This window comes from Patella vulgata, chromosome 3 (assembly GCF_932274485.2).
Source record: "Patella vulgata chromosome 3, xgPatVulg1.2, whole genome shotgun sequence".
NCBI classification, from domain to species: Eukaryota; Metazoa; Mollusca; class Gastropoda; family Patellidae; genus Patella; species Patella vulgata.
Genome location: NC_065881.2, coordinates 56,340,050 through 56,357,347, shown reverse-complemented (window position 1 = coordinate 56,357,347; position 17,298 = coordinate 56,340,050). Strand labels below are relative to the sequence as shown.

Sequence of the window (17,298 nt, the reverse complement as noted above, 5' to 3'; positions counted from 1 at the left end):
CTAGTGGTGCGTGTTAGATCATAGGGTCTGTCAGAGAGTCAAGTGGCCATGTTTGGATCCCGAGTTTGTAAGTGACAAGGAATACTGTCATCTGCACAGGGGAGGGGAGGGGGGGTGGATGGTCGAATGGTTAGCACGTGCGTGCTGCGCTGTATCATACCTTCTGTCATTGAGTCAACTGGCGGGGTTTCGATTCCCCGGTTGTACGTGACAAGGAGTAGGGTCGCCTCGTGGGTTTTCTCCGAGTCCTCCGGTTTCCGCCCACTGCTAAAGACCCCTACACAGAAGCGAATTATTGAAATAAAATTGAACCATGTGTTAGTCCCGAAATGACCTAGTTTGTGTCGAGTGGACGTTAAACCCCATTTCTCTCTCTCTCTCAGTCATCTGCACAACGAATTATTGAAATAAATTTGTAGTTAAGGTTAGTCGAAAAATGACCTAATTTGTGTCGAGTGGACTTTATATCTCACTTCTCTCTCACGTTTATTACAAGAAAACAAACAAGAGCTATTTGGGTTTTTGAAAAAGTACTTTAGCTTTATTACAGTATTTTGAACATCCCAGGTTATTAATCAAATTATATAACGAGTTTACATTATACAAATTTATTTAATATTCTTTATATAAATGATAATAATAGTGTCGGGTCATCTAGAAATTAATCATTGTCGTTATAATCCCAGTCAGAATCAGGCTGCTTCTCAATGCTGGAATTCAAATACTGAAATATCTAATTGAAATAATAAGGTTACCCCACCCTCCACTGTAAAAAAACATCAAATTATTCTGATTATAACAAGGCAGTTGAAATAAATACTTTAAATGACTTTCAATTAAAAGCTGTTCTAAACTCAAATCTAACTGACATTACTTTATCACATATTTGAGTTATTGTTTGTAAGGCATTTAGTGATAGGAAAACATTTATAAAACACAAACACAACTTTATGGATAACAATCACTAGCAACTTTATATTTGAGGTATATTAATGTCTATAGCAATATGCAAATGGCTGGTTTGTCACCCACAAGCCCTTATCAGTTCTCCGTCCAGTTCTATATAACAGACCAGACGAACAAGTGACAAGGAAACGTGAAACGTTTTCAAATTAATGTATTAAGGAGAGACACATTTATCCTCTTTACACGAACGTACCTTTGGAAAAACGAAAATGAAAATGTGTGCAAAATGCTGTAAGCTCACCCACAGGCCCTTATCAGTTCTCCGTCCAGTTCTATATATCAGACGAGACGAACAAGTGACAAGGAAACGTGAAATAAGTGAAAGTTATCATCTCCCTTGTTGTCAGAACATTGTACACCACTCTGTACATCCAGTTGGTTTTTATTCAGCTTTAAGTGCAGGTTATCTTCTGGTAGGACTTGTCTATCTAAAGAGAGAGAGAGAGAGAGAAATGGGGTTTAACGTCCACTCGACACAAACTAGGTCATTCCGGGACTAACATATGGTTCAATTTTATTTCAATAATTCGCGTGCGCGGCGGGGTCTTTAGCAGTGGGAGGAAATCGGAGGACCCGGAGAAAATCCACGAGGTTGGACAGGCGACCCTACCCCTGTCACACCGGGGAATCGAAATCACGCCAGTTGACTCAATGACAGACCTTATGATACAACGCGCTCGCGCTAACCATTCGGCCATCCAACCCCCCTTTGTCTATCTAAGAGTATCGCCCGTTTTGCGCCTGAAATTGAAATCTAAATATTTAACATATATCAGCATTGGTAACTTTTGTAATTAATACATCTTAATTTCCATGTACGTATATTTTTACATTAAGTTATTAGAGTATCAGCTTTTAAAGTGTGTATAACAAATTTATGAGAACGTACTAATACCGTAAAGGGAGATTACTCTCTCTCTCTCTCTCTCTCTATATATATATATATATATATATATATACATACACCCCGTGCTTTCAATGCGTTTATCGGCAGAGGTAATATTTTCTTGATTCATTGAAGAAGGGGAGTAAAACAACTGCAATAAATTAAATTGTTTAGGTATAAGTTAACAACTAGTTGATTTTAGTCATTCACGTGCAAGTTCTAAACTCATATCACTGTATGTCATGCCATGGAACAACGCCAAATTCATGCAATTGTTCGATTTTGGATTAATTACATTCTGATTATATCTGGCGTTTCGTCAGATATTCTCGCTAAACATGCAATCTACCACAATACACAAACATTCTAGTATACAAGCTCATACATCATGCAAAAACATATTCAACACATACCGCGTACAATCACATGCATACATACTTACAGCAATGACAACGTGCATAACTGTATCTACATACATATAGTTACAACCATGCTAACATTCATTATCAACTGTAACAACCATGTTGTTACAACCATACAAACATTCATTATCAACTATAACAGTCATGTAGTTACAATCATGCAGACATTCACTATCAACTGCAACAACCATGCAAACATTAATTATCAATTGTATCTACATGTAACAACCATGCAAACATTCACTATATACAGACACATGTATATATCAATTACACACAATCTCACATCTTTCAAACACAAAATGTGGACGAAGAAATGATAAGGGTCTGTAAAAATCTTCTGTCGCTCTTTTACAACCTGAAAATATAAAATTAAACAAATGTAAACATTCTGTTTTAGCAAGAAGACAAAGATAACCATAACGATTGAATACCTGGCGTGCTATGTACACCCCCCCCCCCCCAAAAAAAAAATTTTTTTTTTTTTTTTTATCTAGGATTAGAAAACTGGTTAGATAAAGAACTGGAAGATTAGATAAAGAGCTGACAGTCCTGACTATAATAGTTAAAAAAAAATATATAATGAAACGGGTATATGCTGAAAATTTCAGTCAAATTATTCCACTCTGAGCGGAGAAATACTAATTATATAAACACTGTAGTCCCGATTGGCATTGTTACCGTTGTTACGATTGTCCAATTTTACGGTTAATCATGAACGGCCGTTGAACTGTAAATCGAATTCAAATCTAAAGAAAATCGGACCCATCAGACGGCATCGAGAGTTGATTGTGGTCTGGGCATGTTAATACATGTCTAATTAATAGTTTATATAACATTTAGGCCCCATAAAAGACCTACAGTAGGCAGATTTAGCTTTTGCATAATGTATGTTTATGTTTAAATGTAACTTTACAAATGTAACGTTGATGTAGCATATTTATTCTAAATAACGTTTTATTATTGAAGGAACTATGAAACAATATAGTCTATTCATATTATCGCATTAGGAAAAGTAAATGGGTGTAATATGAGGAAAAGATAAACAAATTATTTAATTATAATGAGGAACACTTCGCTCTTCTACAGGAACTGTTGTTCTAATTTCCTGCACATTTGCTCTCCTTTAAAATCTTCTCCGTGTACATTATTATACAAGAAGTCTAATTTATAGATTTCTACTTCAGTAGATTTCTAATTATTGTTCATAATTACATTAAAGGAGTGAAATGCAGAGGTTCGGTCGGTGATGTACGGGCCTAACTCTTTAAACGTGTGCCCGCAATAATACTTAAGTATGTCCTAGTACGTATAAGTTTGTGACAGGTCGACATTTTAATTAAGTAAAAACAGATGAGATTAACTTTGTATTCTAATTCACAGCCATAATTTCAAACAAATTAATATTAATTTTACTCCTTGATTGGATTCCCCTCCCCCTCCCCCCGCCCAATCCTTGAATGGTGCCCCCCCCCCCCGGCCCTTAATCCCTCTGCCCCAACCACACTCTTTGTACTCCACTACATTAAAGTACCGATATATACACCGAATATACCTCGATTTTTATTCGATATATTTACATAATATATTCACAGATGTTAATCCTATGTTGGCTTATTACACGCCGAAATGATATATTATTGATTATTTAGTGTATTCAAAATATCAATTCTCTATAACAAACTTTTTTATTATCTCTAAAGTATTTCCACTACAAATACATGTAACTACGAAACGGTAGGACAACAAGTTATCATTCGGGAGCTCAAGAGGGTCGAGGAAGCTGACAAGTGAAAACGTTGTGCGCACGACTACCAGATAGTAGCCTTTAGAACCGCGTCCATGTATCTAATCTATGTCTCTTAATGTTCGTCTCGACATGTTTAGCACTACTTCATTATTATCACCTTTCTCGAGTAGCATGACAAGAAAACGAGGAGCATTTATAGATAAATTGAGCTGTAGTTTTCTTTTTGAATGTTTACTTTTATTGATAACATTACAATATTGCTAATACTAACTTGTTTACAGTCACTAGTAGTTATACCATATACAATGACAAATTACCATTTTAAAATGAACTTCGACGAGTATTTATCTTCTTAAACGACAAGTTTCCCACTTCGATATTCAAAGAAACAATGGAAGGTGATATTGGGGGGATTAGTAGATAAATGTATAACTGTTTATACAACACTTAAGAGTTTTCTAATAGTTATTAAACTATATTTACTATCGTATATTAACACTGCTATCGTATTCAGTTTTCTGTTTTAAATAAAAATGGAATATCAGAACAACCAAATGACCCTTGGCAAAATAGGTTTAGAAATAACTTCAATAAACGTTATTCTTTCCCTTGTCTTTCAACTGTAAGAACCACAAAATCCGAGGACAAGACATAAATTACACAGACATTGCAAGAGAATAAACAACAGATATCAAATCAAGTATTGGCTTTTAACAAAAATAATTGTATACGTGTACATGTATGTAATGTGCACCAACTCTAATAATGTACTGTGAAATGAATAACGTTTTTTGAAACGCAGTACTAATTATTTGTGTTTTGAGATTCCATTCATTCTAAGTTTAACTTACATAATAACTTCAAATGAGAAAATTAAGCCGAATGCTTGAGATTTATATTATATGATTCTAATTACAGTATCTCTATTTATACACGGTATAATGATTGTCCTGGTCATCGACATTAGTTCTACACCATGACCAATGCAAAAGTGTTGTTCCCAGTTCAAACACATGACCCCAAGCGCCATCTGGACTGTCGTCTGCTATTCTAACGCGCGTTTCTTATGGACATCTGCTACTGTAGTATATTTGATATCAGTAAAATCGAACATTTAAGCCGACAATGGTATTTCTGAATAGAGAACAGTGTTAATTTATTGATTTGAAATGGAATACGCCACCATACTCCTCGAATCTCAATATGGCTGAGCATGACAGAAATTATACGTGTTGGTTTCATACAATTGACGAATTGTATGGTAATAACGAAGACTATATAATTATTTAGAAGGCAAACTATTAGATAATTGAGTTCAAAACTGTTTTGACAAACACATAATCCAATCTGATATAAACTAACTTTAAAATATATATCGCTGTAATGTAGTCAGTAGGCCTACGTTAAGGAAATACAGTGGGTGTTCTAAAAAACGTGACCTGAAATTCGAATGTTCAAAATGGGGCGTTGCTAGAATTAAGCCGGAGGGAAATATTTTCTACATCACTTCCTAAAGCTTCGAAATTGGGTCTCCGTAAAGTAAACAAGAAATGCCCATTGGTACATGCACGCATAAGAATGTTGTATAATATTTTTGAGAAAGGTAGGTCGATACGCCTCCTTTCTCAAACGAACAAAAATGTACCAGAATACCTTGTCATCTCTCTTCAATTACCCACTTGTAATAACGTTAAATAATCTTAACATGCCACGTGGTGAGTGAAGCGATGTAATAAAGCGCTAACCCATTCACTTGTACCTGTGTATTTAGAAAAAAATGTTATCCGGGGAAGAATGGCTAACATCTAGCTTCTGACAAGACTATAAACTCTCGCAGTATTAATTTCAAAAAGTCCGTATTTTCAGTCGACATTCACAATATCTTACTTTTATAAATAAAAAATCTCACCTGCCCGTTTGTCATTTAGTGTCCTACTTTCCTTCTCTGATATTGTCAGGGGTCATGAACTTTGCAAATTAAGGTCAATTTCGACCAATCGTAAACGTGCAGGGGGGTCAACAAATCCAAGGGAAATAACTCTTATTACTATTTTTTTCTCTCAAAGTGAAAAGTCAACAAAAACGTTTCCTGTCTAACAAAATCATGTTATAGACCTTCAAATGTTATTTTGAAGGTTGTGTCACGTTTGGTTTAACCAGCCATGTTTAGTGTGACTGTGGGGATCTAACAATGAAGCCTCTGGCATTACCGACTGTTCACTTTCACTTTAATAATTGACAGTAAAAAATATTGTGAGATGTTTGAATTCCTTCTTATATTAAAATGTAAAATGAATATATCCCATTTTCAGCATTCTCTAGATCACAAATTTACAAAAATACTGTTGGGATGTCGGACTTTTTTTCTTATAGTAAAATATAAAATGAATATATCTCGTTTGCAGTAGCCCATTCTACCAGTAACGAATTTACACAAAGCCTGCAGTAATTGTAAGACAACAAATACGCCATACAATACGTTCATAAAACATAGTTCTTGGTTTGTGGTCTAATGAAATGAAATATTTCCTTAAAATGAAAACGGTTTCGCATATGGATCGCGTGTTACTCGCGTTTAAACCCCACATCTTTGAAACATTCAATTAAACATATTATTATCTATAATCAATTATTGAATTATTATTAGTGTGCAGATAACTTTTCTTACCAGTTCATTGTGACTATCTCCATTTTACATCCTAATTTATATGAAGGGGTACACAGAGATATCATTACTATACGATGTCTTCATGAGATACTAGGTCGAACAGTGAAGCTACTATTGGTGTCCTGTCTTTTTATGTGCATGGACTCAATATAGGTATCACCTTTTTATGAAGATAATACCCCCGCGAATTCCATGTGTTATAATACGACCAACAGACTACTAGCACGCTTCCACAGAACAAACATTGTTTTTTATCATCCCGGTCCAATAAGACATTAATCTAGAAGTATTAGGGTAATAATTCGTGTGAAGATCTCTCGTGAATGGCCAGTGTTATTATCTATACACCGGCTTAATAATAGAAAATAGTCTTACGTAAGTTAGGGGATTAAATGGTATTGTGCGAGGCAATGATAAGGGGCCAAGAAAGAAAAACTGTTATTATTTAGGGCTATAATTACCAGAAAATTATTACTCCTTACAGCAAACAGTGAACAAAGCCAGTCATTTATTGGCATTTGTGATGTGGCCTTCGGCTACTTCAGCGATATCATTGGCTTGAAAAGTTGCTTTGTTTTAACGCTACTCCATAGATCTATTCAGAGCATTTAGATCTCGACCAGATCTGTCATGAGGTTTTAGCACCTTCTGTATTCCTCATGGACAAAAGTTTTTAGGAGGAGCCAAATGTAGCACATAAGCGATAAGCCATTAAATCCAACCTTTTAGTAGGTGAATCATGGGAAAACATAGACATACAAGCATTACGTTCATTATTCCAACCCAAATACAGAAGCAAAGACGAAAATAAACAAAATTCCATGAAATAACGAAATATGTGTTGAACGAATTCTACACCTGTTATACGTCACACACATTGTTTGATATATTGACAATTTATTATATCAAACGCGCTTATTACATTTCTCAATATACTTCAAATCGAATTTCCAAAACTTTTAATGCCAATTATATAAAAGAACATTGCCTGGTGAAGCCTAGAGAAGCCTAGATGAAACCTCGCTATAATAAAAGCTAAGTAATTGTTATTCCATATGGTTATTTTTAATTACAATGTAGAGGATATTTTGTGGGAGTAAATATATCCATCATTACTTATTGCGGGACGTAGGGGTTATTATTTTTTTTATTTAGAGAGAGAGAGAGAGAGAGAGAAGGGGGGGGGGGCATAGGGGTTAGGTTTTTTTTTAATTTGGGAGATTAGAGTGGGTATATATTATATAAAATGTGACGGCCAAGAATTGCAAATGTTTTAAAGATAATATTTCTCATATAAGCCACTGGAGATCATTGTTCAAATTATTACAAGGATATAAATCATGATCAGGCATTGATTTACATTTTACTGACTAAGATTGCTGGTGTATTACCATTCAAACTTGGTTTAAGATGATATTCAGTCAGTATAATTGGAAAGTTTTATACGGTAAGAGAATTTAAAGACAGACATCTCGGAACCGTTGTCGCCAGTAAGAGTATAATTGACGTCAGTGTTGCGTTCCATTAAAATTTCTCTTCTCTAAGAAACACGCAATCCCAATAAACTATGAAGAGTGCTAACGTACAGGCGCAATACAAATGTAAAGTAATCTAATTTGTGGTTTATTCAGACCTATAATGTGACCAATCTGAATATAGAAGTACGCCGAAAATAATCTTATTTATTGAAAATATCAATCTGCTTAAAAATGGCCTTAGAGAAAAAAAGTATTCTTATGTGTTTTATGAGATACCTATGTCCTAATTTTGAACCAGGGCCCTTATTCACCATAACTTAAACTAAGATACAATCGAAATTTTAAGAAATACTGCAATTCGATTGGCTGACCAGTAAAATCAATTTGCATATATCCAATTTGCATATTGGTCAGCCAATCGAATTGCAGTATTTCTTAAAATTTCGATTGTATCTTAATTTAAGTACATGTAGTTCTCTTTTAGTTGTCGAACCTCTCTCAGTTGAGCCATATGGAAGGATTGTAGGTCCGCCACCCCCCCCCCTCTCTCTCTCTTTCTCTCTCTCTTAATAAAAATGCGCGTATGTGTATGAAGAATGTTAAATATTTTTTTTTGTAAAATTTATATTCGTGTCATGAAAAATAATATGGCATGTTGAAAAGAAAAACTATAACTATATAGAGATAACTTTATGACCACTGTTCATCAAGCCGACTTATATCGTGTAAAAGAGGTGTTAGAGAGGTTTACTGGATATCAAAATTCCTCGTCTCACACGTTCTAGTGTATTTACATAGCAGAATATCGCAGTACGAAAGCCATTTTTTATGACACCATGGCGAGAACGTATGTTACCTGATAGACTAGTTGTCAGATACGGTGAAAGTTAAAGATGATAAAATGATCATTTTTATCTCTCATGCATTATATACATCTTACCTATTAGTTACCTGCCTATGTTGATATTTTAAATGACATATTCTAATATTGTAAAGTTATTAATCAAATGTATATGTGACCATTTAATGGTATTAGTTCACGATTTATGTGGAACTGTACATAAATCTAAAAACCCACCAAAACTTTCAATATGAGAAAACGATATTCGATGTTTCAATACTTGAGAAAATTGAAAATGACATTCGATGTTTCGATAGTTGTGAAAATGGCATTCGGTGTTTCAATAGTTGAGAACTAAGGACATCCGATGTTTCAATAGCTCAGAAAATGACATTCAAAGTTCAATACCTAAGGTTATTACATTTTATTTTAGATTTTTAACCGTGAAAATTGAACTATGAACATTTTTGAATATTTTCTTTGATACAACATGTCACTGTAACTCATGATGTGGACTGTGAGGTTTTTGTCGGACCCATAGAATCCACTATCTTTAATGCGACAGCTTTATTATAAATCTTGACTTATTTCTTCAAAAATATAAACTGAGATGAAAAAATTATCTCGATTGCTTAATTTGGAAACTCAGTTTATCTTTTCTAAAAATCCTTAAGTCATTATAGAGCAGTGCATTAACTAGTGGATATTACTGACAATGATGCTCTAATAATACATTATATTCTAACTTCTAGAAACAGAACAACCTCTTTGTCTTGGTTAAAGGGGGAAGATACGGCGGGTGTACTGACGTGGAGCTGCCATTAGTCAAAATAAAAAGTCTGGAGAAGAGTCATGATGTTTATTTGCGTGAGATTTCCATACATTTATTTTGCTTTTTATAACACTTACTTACATATCATATTAGCAGTTGTTATGACGTAATTATGTAAAAAGCTTTAATCCTAGCTCAGATATAAAAGGTTTTTTTATATCATTTTATCTCTGTCTGTCGATATATATTGTAGTTTCAGACTTATAAAATGAGGTAGCCGTGTTATATTACTTGTCTGTTGGGAAACGACACAATTTTTTCAATAAAACATGTATCGGGGCTTACGATTTTTATCTATCAATTTATATATTTGACAGTTTATTGTATACATTATGTCCAACTAGTTGATATTTTACGACCCAACAAATAATCTAATACAATGTTTACACGAAATACATTTTCCACATTATTACTAAAATTATAGAACAGCATAAACTAAGCAGGACATGGTAGTTATCGAACATAGTCATGTAATGAAAACTTTACACCAAGTTGCATCACCCCCCCCCCCCCGCTTACCCATACACTACCATCCTACATCCCTTCAATTAGTAGCAGAGTTTTCGTTTTCAAATGGCTTATTCATGCTTTGCCTTTCCTTATTAAAATATGAAGTAGTATTTTCATATGCGCAAATATCCCATTTACTATATGTAAGAAAGAAGGTGCATGCATTGAAGCATATACACCTTTCTGGTTAAAGAGTGTGAATTACGTATGTCATGAATTCGGCTCCATAGTCCTCAACCCACCTGGTCATAATTGTACCCCAATATTGGATTGATATGGATTTATAAATTACTAATAGATAAGAAATGATTAGTTAGCTTATCCATAATTTCTAAAGCTTTTAATGAAGACGTGTGCATGTTATGAATAATTACATATTATATTATAGGGAAATATTTATTGTGATTAATCCATTATCTTCATAAATTATGCCTACGATTTGTTGTCTATCCAATGCGAGATATAAACGTTTTAACTTCAAAGATCGCATTTAATATACAACCAAAATATAGAAATAAACTTCCCAAAGGCAAATCGGATATCACAACAAAGACAATGTAGTCTAGAGGAGCGCTTTTGTCATCGCTGATCACGTCTTAAGACAGAAGAGAATAAAAGAGTATGAAAGCTTATTACTCACTCCTATATTCACCCAATGACTCCTAAAGAAACAGCACGTGACACCGCTTCACTTCCCGCCAAATTAAGGAAATAATTCCAAAGTAGCACGACCATTTCCAATATAAAAACAAAATCCACCAATTTTGCCGAGGAAAAAACTATTAATGTCACGTCGATGGCAAATCATCCTTCTACAATCCTGAAAAATAAAAGATCCTAGAATTGAATCCGAAATTAATTTACAACAAAGTGAACTCAGTGTTTTCTTTGTTCATTTGTTTGGGGCGTATCTATAGTAACCATAGAGATGGTCTTTGTTTGGGCATCCCTATCCCATCACGTGACGAAGCAAATTCTGTGGGTCGTCTGCACAAACTTTGATTATGACAGCACGGTGGGTGAATCACAGACAGTCAGACTATTCAATAATTTGATTTAATTGATTGACATAAAATCCATGCATTTCGTTGTGTGGGCATAGTGAGTTTGTTAGGCAATCTGAATAAATGATAATGAGGAACGCTTCTCCATTCGTAACGTCTTCATTATCATCCTTATATTAGAACTTACGTAATTGCTCTACAATATTCTACTAATGACGCTCATTTCTGACACTATTGATTAACGATTTCTTTATTTATTACATATATTAATGATGAAACAAAACGATAAATGTCCTAATCACATGCATTTATTTATAGCTAAACAAAGTTAAGATTAACTTTACAACCAACTAATGCACGACACCAGTCTCCACGATAAATGAATAAAAAATAGCTCACAAAACTATAGCATTAATTTAAATTTGAGATGTCATTGTTATGACCTTAATGGAGATATTAGTTTAACTGCATTTATTCCACTATAAAGAAGATTTATATAAACAAATATCAAAAATATAAAAATGAAAGATTTCAAATCCGATAACGTGTTGTTTATTGTATGTAATATCTATGTTATTAATATATTTTCATCAGTATACAATATTGACTGAAACCTATAGTAAACAACACTGATCTTATTTATAACAATATGAGCTCTATTCTCAATTCTTGTTTACATTAGAAAATGAAAATGTCCGATATAAGAAATGGGCGGTTTTTAATGTGTTTAACATAAAAGATGTTTTTAGAATAAGCATATATTATATGAAATGAAATTAAATGGATTGGGGTTTAACATTCTACTTTTCTTCACCGACTGGGTTAATGAACTGTTCTCTTACGTGCATGTCCACGTGAACACGGGACTTCGGTTGGTCATAGAACCTGTTCCTTGCCAGTCACTCCGTCCTGCATCACTGACGAGGTGAACCACGCCGAAAAAACCCGAGGAACTTTTTCGGCCAACACTGGGAGCGAAACCGAAACCTGCTGGTTAGCGAGCCAGTGTCTTAATCAACAAGCCACCTCGGCGGCTCCCACCAAATGAAATAACCTACAGATTTAAATGTCAGCGGATCGTATTATCGTGTCTTATCTACCCATATTACCCATGATTCTAATGATACCACAGGAATATCAAAGTACGTAATAAATAAGCAAAGAGAGAGAGAGACAGAAGTACAGGCAGAGAGAGCGAGAGGGGGGGGGGGGTGTTAGCGTACACTCCACACAAACTAGGTGACTTCGGGACACGAAAATATATTTCAATTTTATTGCAATAATTCAAGTAAAAGTAGGTGGTTGGGCAGGCCACCCTACTCCTTGCCACGTTCAAGTGGGGAATCGAAACCACGCCACTTGACTCAATGATATTGACAGACCTTGTGTGATTTCACGCACACGCGTTAAACCACTAAACCATCTAACCTACAATAAATAAGCAACTGTTCAAGCAAAATACGGGTGAATATTTTGGATTTGGCAATCTAACTTGTCACGGCTAACTATCATTCTTTTTCGTGCTATTGTTAGCTCTCCGAAATTTTGAGTATCGATAGTAAAGTAGATAATTATCATCATACAATAATTAAGGGGATTTCTTTCCTGAACACCAATGAGCCGTTACTTTATTTCTATGCCATAAGAAAGAATCAGATCTGTACCTTAATAACTTCTTATTTGTGGGACAATACCACGCCCTTAACTTTATCAATAGAGATTTGATGTTGAAGAGGGGTTATCTCTTTTCCCTCGATCAGCTGAAGAGCTAGGATTTTTTTTTACTGTGTTTGAGTGGGTCTAGTGTTACAGATATCTTCATCGTTGTTGACGGTCACAGGTCAGTAGCGGTAGACTTGAGAACATAGGATATAGATAGAAAGTGTCTATAACGTCCCCATTATCTACGATACGGACATGTTTCGGCATGCCGTCAATGAAGAACATCGTGATAAGCGAATTTCTTTTAAGACAGGTTTTGGGCTGCTGTTAAAACCTTACCCATTATTAACGATCACTCAGTGTAAATACCTTTTTTTCTACGGAGGCGTGTATCATTCGCCTCTTTATTCTTTACTTGCATTGAGTATACCTAGAAACTGTATGTGTCTTTTTATATTCATTATTTATGGAAAGATAAAGGTTATGAAATATGCATACACATTTTACAAAGAGATATCATCTGATAAAACCTTATAAGACAGTTTCCTATTGCATTCAATTATAAACGTTTTATAGTCTAAAATATTAAGGATTAACCTAAAAGTTGTGACACTACAATGGGCAAATACTTGTGGTATTTTTCAGGGTGGGTACTGAAGGTGTCTCTTCTTATTTTCATGGACACGAGGTTGTGAAAAGCGAATTATTCTATCACTGTTTTTCAGGTGAAATGAAAAAAAAGCGATTTCAGATCACACCCAACAAAAATAAAATCTTATCAAAAATTGTTCAAAATTATTTAAAAATCTATTCTGTTGATTTCATGTTGATATATTCGTTCTTATTGGACGCCTAAGTCATTTCTAACCTAAGTTACAATTTAAACCCCAACCTTTATCTCTTATAACATGATTTTTGACCATTGTCAAACTTGTCACTTATACAGTTCTTTTCGGAACTTAAACTATTCATTTTTAGCACGCCCATTCGAAAAAGTTTGCTTCCATTTTTAACAACCAAATTTCGATCCATCTGGTATCAATGTTAACGGAGACTCGTGGGTCAAGGGGTACCATTTTGTTCTGTAGCACCAAAGGTTGCCGAAAAGTCTGAGATTAATGTATACCAATTACAAGAGTCCACAATGAAATTCAAAATAATTACCAGTTAACGTTATATATTAAATACTTGCGTCCAATTTTACCCATAAATCACTTCTGACGGTAGTGTACTTTTCAAAATATCAATTATTGTTTTTACCTGTATTGAAATGGTTGGGTCATTTTGTGACATTTGAGTGAACACAATTTAGTTATGTTACTATGCAGTCACTGACTTTAGTCTGTCATAACCTTGAAGGCATTTATGTACACGGGAAGAACTCTAAAAGGATTGTAAAATGGATAAGAGAATAATGACTGTTGCCACCAAAACTTGCAAGTCATCGTTGATCCCAGTAACTGCTATTTTATGACAGTTTCTCCAGCATGGAGATGTCCAATAACTTGTCAGTTCACGTCATCTCAACATGTCTGCCTCCAGGTGTATTTAATCCACATAAACGTTGAATTGAAGCCCAGCGATGTATACCAATATAGATGGACGTGATTTTACATAAATCTATCAAAACAGATGAAGGCTTATCAGAATTATAGTAAAAGTATGACACTATACTAGCGTGCTTTTATAAAGGTTTATAAAGGTCATGCTAATTTAAAATATGAACACAGTGTATTTTTACCGTGGGATTTTCAACATTAAGAGTTATTCATAGTCCTATTAGTCAAAATAAACACTAGTATACACAAATACCACAAAAATGTGACCTCGACTTTCCATGTTATAATTACAGAGTGAGTATTCTATCAGGACCAAAATATTCTTTAATTTATCTGCATTCGATTTATTTCTCCATATTGATACAATCCTTATATACAATATGTTCACGTGGATGTTTTCATATCACACAGCAATACAGAACAATTCACATATCATATGTTCTTATATCACAACAGTGATCCCAATATTAAACATCGTCCTTTGACCACATGTTACTTATATTAAAGTAGCTAATTCTCTAAATCAATATCATCCAAAGTCTTACACGTTGAAAATACGAATTATTTGTCAGTTCAAATCAACATTGATGTTGTGATCTTACCAGGAACAAGTAGGCTTCTGATATCCAATATTTAAGACAAAATAAATATTTTACCATTGGTACACGAATCGTGTACCATCGTGCGTTTCAGTGTCATTTGTAACAAGTGACCAGAAAGAACGAGGCTAGACATATTCCACAACTCATGTCAAACGGTGACGCCATATCTTATCTGGCGAACATGCGCAATAGAGTGGAATAACCAGACGCTAGAAATTGCTATTCGGTTGAGACTATGTCGTATTTCGCTTGACATAACTGATTTGAAATTAGAGTAAAAACGGAAACAATTGAATGTAAATCAGTTTATATACAATCAGATTACATTATTATATGCGTTGCGACCCATTTGGGTCAATTTCTAGGTCCCAAATATTAGCGATTTAGCTCCTTTAAAGATGTCCATTTAAGCACAATGGTTCCTGTTTTAAACATTTGCCCCTGACCATCACGTTTCCTACATTAAATAATGTCGCACACGACAACAGTGGCCCCTACAAATCATATACAGCTGCTCCTCATGATTCAGAACTTGATCAAATGATATTCAAGATTTCACTACATTAATGTTTTGGTCTTTAATGAGTTTTATGCATGCATTTGCATCTTTAACACGTATTTATTTCTTTTTCCTTCCTAAAAAGATTAATATTTTGTTAAGTGACCTAAACCCAGACACAAAGAATACGTCCCAGTATGGAGGCGGTGGTGCATTAGAAATCTAGAACTAATAAACACGTAAATTGGAGTGGAATGATCAATATGACTGGTGTATCATTTAACCCGAGTGATTCATATTGAGCTGTAAGATATGTATTATTGAGATTAATCTAGATAAAACAATGGTTGTCCAACACTTTACAATACAAATACTTAAGCGAGTGACATTAAATATCTTGCTATTACTGAGTCATACTGGTCAGTCATTTTTTGATTAGAGTTTGTTTCGTCGTTTATATTAAATATCAGAGTAAACGAGATGGTGGGGCCAGATAGTCTTTACGTTGTCCTTAAACATGTGCTGCTTATAATCAGTGTTTTAATAACTTTTATTATTAGTATTGTTAAAGTAATAATATCTAGTTATCCACTGTATTAGAACTAAGTGGAATAATGAAAGCTTACAAGTTTTTTTATGCGCTAATGGTGGTTACAAAAGCATGCGTGCACCCCCATGTAAATACTAACGATTCTAGGCAATAAGAATGTTTATACTCAAAACTGAATATATGCGACTGTGTTGGTCTACTGCAGGCTAAACTGACACTGTGTATTGATTAATCGTGCCAACCAGAGCCCCGTCATGTTTGCCTTACTCTTCAATGTGACGAAACAAATATTTGGTGTCCGCCATATTTCCCTCTCGACGAATTCACTTCTCTTAATAAGATCGCTTCCGACAATGAAAATAACTTTTTTAAAACAAATATCTTTGCTATTGGCTAATATCAAGATTTGATTTCTATGTAGTTATTAATTGGTAAATATTTTGCATTCACTATGCAGCGTGTAACGCCAAGGCTGTGTACATGTCATCATTGTAACGTGTTAAACTACGCCCAATCGAACCTGCTACAAATTAGGCATTTTCGTTTTCAGTTCAGAATAATGTACTAACAATGATCTAGTTGGCTGCATTTTTTTCTGCGCTGAACTCAAACAGGTAACAAATGTGTATCTTAAGACCGATTAATAGCCCTCAGGCAAATCAAGCGAGGACAACTCTATCTGGAAATACCATCTCTTTATAGTATTAAGTAGTTCCTAATTTTATTCAGACTAATGTACCGACGTTAACACACAGCAATTATGTTTGATGCATTTTGTTTCTGTATTGAACATAAACACGGAACAAATACGCATATTTAAACCGAACATCAATATCACCCAGGCAAATCAAGTGGAGATAACTCCATCTGGGAATATCATCTGCTTATAGTATTGTAGAAATATCGTATGTAAAAAAAGGGACAATCGATAACCAAGGTGATAGTTTCTGACGAAATCACGTGCAAGAAACCATGCTACAAACTGCACGCATACATAATGAGGTATATATATGGTAGTGCTAATTTAATAAAGCTCCGCGAATACTGTCAACGTATGTATATTTATCAA

At 34.4% G+C, this 17,298-nt stretch overlaps 1 long non-coding RNA gene across 2 annotated transcripts in view; it reads right to left on the bottom strand.

Moving 5' to 3' along the window:
• Positions 1 to 520: 520 nt before the first annotated feature.
• The window catches only part of LOC126815579 (uncharacterized), a 40,402-nt gene continuing 23,624 nt past the window's right edge, over positions 521 to 17,298 (bottom strand). For both annotated transcript variants that reach the window (XR_007677990.2, XR_007677991.1), the window contains exons 3-4: positions 10,994 to 11,173; positions 521 to 2,632 (exon numbers count right to left, since the gene is read on the bottom strand). This is a non-coding gene — a long non-coding RNA (uncharacterized LOC126815579). The remainder of the gene's footprint in view (positions 2,633 to 10,993; positions 11,174 to 17,298) is intronic.